A 5,216-nucleotide genomic window follows, 5' to 3' on the forward strand; every position below is an offset into this window, starting at 1 on the left:
TCCTGCTCCACCTGGCACCTGGCGGGGCGGGCCGGGCAGGTGAGGTCCCTCCTCTTCCTCCCGGGCGGCGGGGACAGCCTGGGCCGGGCCGGGCCGGGGGCGGCCCCGGGCGCTGCCTCCGCCCCGTCCCGCAGGCGCGGGTCGGTCAGAGGTGCCGCCGCCGCTGCTGCAGGGCGTTATTTGTGCTGTTACACCTCGGTGTCGCGCTGTCCCTGCCCGAGCCGGGCAGCATTAACCCCGACAGGAGCGCCAGGAGCCCTCGCTCGCTGCTGGGTGCCCCGCTGCCGCCGGGCCCGGCGCTCCTTGCCGAGCGAGGCGCCTCGGCCTGCCGTGCGGGCGGCGAGGGGACCCTGCCGCTGCCCCTCGGCACCGGCGGGGGGGTAGGAAAGATGGGGACAGGCTTTTGGTAGGGCCGGTAGCAACAGGTAGTGGTTTTAAACTAAAGGAGGGTAGATGCAGGCTAGATACCAGGAAGAAATTTTTTACAACGAGAGCAGTGAAGCACTAGAATAGGCTGCCCAGGGAGGAGGTAGATGCCCCATCCCTGGAGACACCCCAGGTCGGGGTGGACGGGGCTCTGAGCAGCCCGGTCTGGCTGTCCCTAGACAGATACCGGTGCTCCCGCTTGTTGCAGGCGGTGGGACTAGACGACCTTTAAAGGTCCCTTCCAACCCAAACTATTCTGTGATTTTTACACCTGGAAGCGCCACATTTCACACAGAAGTAGGTTCCTCCCCGTGAGCAGTGGTTTGTACCCAGCTTGTTAAATGTTTGGGGACTTTGCAATGGAAAACTCTGGGCAGAAACCATCATGACATAGTCAGGAGTAGATGTTTTCCCAGTGAGTAAATACCTTACTAACATCAGACAGCTCATCTTCTAGCAATGCCCTGCTGTTGCTTTGGAGCGTCTGTTTCTTTGGCGATATTGTTGCAAAAAACCCAGTACATTTATACTTGCCCACAACAGCACTATTACAGAAACGTACACAAGAATATTCATGTTCAAAGAAGGAGAAAAGTCAAAATGACATCACAAGTCCAAGACCCTTTTACAGCTTTAAGACCAAGCCTTAGAGGAGACTGAAGACCCTTTGCTCTTGCTGATTTTAGCTGGCAACGAGGATACTCAGCTCTTCTGGGAGATCTTTAAACTTCTTTTATAAATATGTTGTTCAGTGGTCTTCTACATAGTATGGCTTTTTACTTATCTTAATGAAGAATATGCCATTAAAAGAAAATACGTATGACAAAAAAATGTCAGTCTTTAGAAATGGACACTGTTAATAAGAAAGTAATCAACTGGTTATATGACTGCAGAGAAATTAACAGCTAGGAGTTTTATAGCCATATGAAGAGGAACAGTATGATTTCTTAGGGGCTCAAATCAGTTCTGAGGCCACTTCGTTAACGTAAGGAAGCAAGGAAGGGCTATGACTTTTATTTACTCAAGGAAGGGCTACGGCTTTTATTTTCTCCTACTGGAGAAATAGGAAGGCTTTTGGACAACTCACAGCTTTTCATTTATGTTAGTTGTATCTTATCAAGTTTCACATCTGCATAAAGTTCAGTACTTTCCCACTGAAGGTAACTCTTATGTCAGTTTTATATTACCTTACAGTTCCTTTTTTCTCTTTTCCAGATCAAAACATGGAAAAAGTGTGGTAGACTTCCTAAAATGGATGTGCAGTTATATCCATTATAATTCTTAATACTATTATGTCGTTTGTAATTCTGATGTAGGAACACAGAACCAGAAATCACCCACGGTCTGGCTGCTCTTATGTTCTCCTCGGTCACCCCTCTGGTTGCCAACATTTCCAAGCGATCACATTATCATCTAATTCCTTTGGTAAGCTCTATAAACATTGGCTAGCCAGGCAAACATCACCTCTGCGAGACAGCTAAGTTCAGTTCCCTCTGATTTGGAGGTGGTGGACGGAGGGACAGACAGTCCGTATGACTTTCCCAGTGTGACAGGAGAGTGAGTGCTCCTCCAAAGGGTTGAGAAGGCTCTGTACTGATGGACTGGCTAGTTATGAGAGTTACTTGGTGCATTTGGACATCTGCTGTTGCATAAACAGTGTAGATAGCTGGATTAAGATGCTTAAAATATTTGGCATGGGAAAGCATGCAGAGCTGACCACTTCAGGTCAAAAAACATTGTCTGTACACATAACTCTATGGGGAAAAAATACCAACATGAAGTGAAGGCATTTTCCATTGGCTTCGTTAAGGCTTGCACAGCTAATGCACTTCCCTACAGTGGCAGCAATCATGGTTGCTCTAGTATCAGCTACAGTGAAGGAGTCAACCACCATCAACCCCTTTGATCTAGACATACCAGGGTGCTATAGCAGAGCCCTGGGGCTTGGCAGAGTTTAAGAGTTGTTCCACATGTGTGGTGGGTTGATGCTGGCTGGATGCCAGGTGCCCACCAAAGCTGCTCTATCATTTCCCCCTCATCAGCTGGACAGGGGAGAGAAATATAATTAAAGGTTCATGGGTCAAAGTAAGGACAGGGAGGTCACTCACCAGTTACCATCACAGGCAAAACAGACTCAACTTGGGGGAAATTAATTTAATTTATTACAAATCAAATCAGAGTAGGATAATGAGAAATAAACCCAAATCTTAAAAACACCTTCCCCCCACCCCTCCCTTCTTCCCAGACTTAACTTTACTCCTGATTTTCTCTACCTCCTCCCCGAGTGGTGTAGGACAGGGAATGAGGGTTGTGGTCAGTTCATCACATGTTGTCTCTGCCGCTCTTTCCTCCTCAGGGGGAGGCTCCTCACACTCTTCCCCTTCTCCAACGTAGGGACTCTCCTATGGGAGACAGCCCTCCATGAACTTCTCCATCACGAGTCCTTCCCACAGGCTGCAGTCCTTCACACACTGCTCCAGTGTGGGTCCCCCACAGGGTCACAAGCCCGGCCAGCAACCCTGCTCCAGCCTGGGCTCCTCTGCTGCTCCAGCGCAGGCTGCCCACACAGTCACAGCCCCCTTGGGCATCCCCCTGCTCCGGCGTGGGGTCCTCCATAGGCTGCAGGTGGATACCTGCTCCACCGTGGACCTCCATGGGCTGCAGGGCACAGCCTGCCTCACCATGGGCTGATTCACCACGGGCTGCAGGGGAACCTCTGCTCTGGCACCTGGAGCCCCTCCTGCCTCCCCCTGCACTGACCTGGGGGTCTGCAGGGCTGTTGCTCTCACGCAGTCTCACTCCTCTCTCTGGCTGCAGTTGTGCAGTTTCCCCCCACCTTCTTAAAAACATTATCCCAGAGGCGCTGCCACCATCACTGATGGGCTCAGTGCCTTGGCCAGCTGTGGGTCTGCCTTGGAGCGGCTGGCGTTTGCTCTGTCAGACATAGGGGAAGCTTCTGGCAGCTTCTCACAGAAGCCCCCCCTGCTACCAAAACCTTGCCACACAAACCCAGTACGTGTCTACTCCAAAACAGCCTGACCCTCAGAGTACACCGTAAATGGAGGTGTACCACTCTCCATGATGATGCTCCAGCATCTGGGAGGTAAAGCATGCTCTGAAGGTGAATGCTGTTAAATAGGTACCCTGCTAAGGTTAGACTTTTCTCCTGTCTGCAGAGGTGAAGAATTGTCACTCTAGTGACAAGAGTGATCTGCTAAGCATAAAAGTATCTTAGTCTGCTTTGCTATGACTTTAATTGCTTCAACTTTGTTTTTTAAAAAAAGAAAGAAGGAAAACTGGAGGAAGATACCCTCCTCCTTTCACATGTCTTTTAACCAAAATTTCCTTTGAAATAGCTATTGACTTTCACTTTGGTGTATTTTCTTGAGAAGGTATGTGTGATATTGTCTCTTGTGATACTGTCGATTTGTCCACAAGTCTAGTTTGGCTGATGCAGCTGATGAACAATTCCCTGTCAGTCTTTTTACTGAAGGCAAAGAATTATTTTTTTTATTGTTCCATCTTCAATTCTTTTTGTGCTTAAGACATTTCTGGTTTTCTTCTCTTTTTGGTTATGCATATATATTGACAGTGACAGGAAGCATCCTGATTTGGTCCTCAAGTGAGTTCAATTTGAAAGAGTTTGTAAGCAGAGCTACCATCCTCAGGGTGGTGGAGAGCAAAAGGAGCAAAACCCATACCATTTTACATTCCTCCTCCCTGCTCTACAGTCATTTCCTCCAAAAAGGTCAGAATTGCAGGCCAGCCTTACTGAACCAGCTTCATGTGGTATGCAAGCCTATGGATTGAAGCTGCCGCGGATTGAGAAATAATTGTGTCTGCAGTCAGTGTGCCCACACTCAATGAAAGCTCCATCAAAACCAGATAATTTGGCTTTCACCTCTCATTAGATTAATGCACAGTGCCTGGTCCAGCTGGAAATGGTGTAGAAAATCAGAGGGTTTCATCCTCATTAACATTATTTGTCATTTTTATAGTATTCTTCTGCAAGACTTGAAGTGCTTTGCAGCCACCGTTCACATGGGCCATGCATTGTCGTTCAGTGGTGAGCTTTACTGACTGGCTGACCACAGTAATGCCGATACACTTCTGAGGAAGAGCTGCAATTAATCATCTTGGAAATGTGATTTAGCAAGGGAGTTCAGGCAAGAGATAAAAATGGGGTAAAACAAGAAAAACATCTGTGTGCTGGTTAGTCAAAAACCACCCTCCTTTGTCTATGGGAATCATATCCCTTTGCCTGGAAATGCCCTATAAATTACACAGAGCAAGTTACAAGAAAACACTGAAAAGCTATAAATGGAAGCCCAAGAATTCCAAACTATACTATTTTTGTGGAATAAATCTCGCCCTTCAGCTTCCTTACCCCCACATTCAGCGTGTGTAACAGTGAATTGCACACTGAATGTTGTTTCTATCAACAGTTGTCAATGAGAGATTCCGCTCCCCACTTTTTTCCACCTAGAATGAAACCATTAAAGTAATAAACATACAGGCACATGGGCACAGACCCCCACGGTCAGCTCGGGGAAAATTCTGTTCAAAAAATACCCAGCAACCTCACACTGAGAGAGACACAGGTAAATGTGCTCTTTGTCCTAAGGGAAGTTCACTTGGGTATCTTTAGGTTGGAGGTTTCTACCATGCTCTGACTTCCAACAGCAGAACAAGCTCAGCAGATCCTGAAACGGCAGGGTATGTAGTGCAGATGCCCATGAGGCAGGTGGTAGAAGCTGATGCAGCCTCAAAGAGAGTAATCAAGATGCAAT

This window comes from Falco biarmicus, chromosome 4 (genome assembly GCF_023638135.1).
Source record: "Falco biarmicus isolate bFalBia1 chromosome 4, bFalBia1.pri, whole genome shotgun sequence".
Classification (NCBI taxonomy): domain Eukaryota; kingdom Metazoa; phylum Chordata; class Aves; order Falconiformes; family Falconidae; genus Falco; species Falco biarmicus.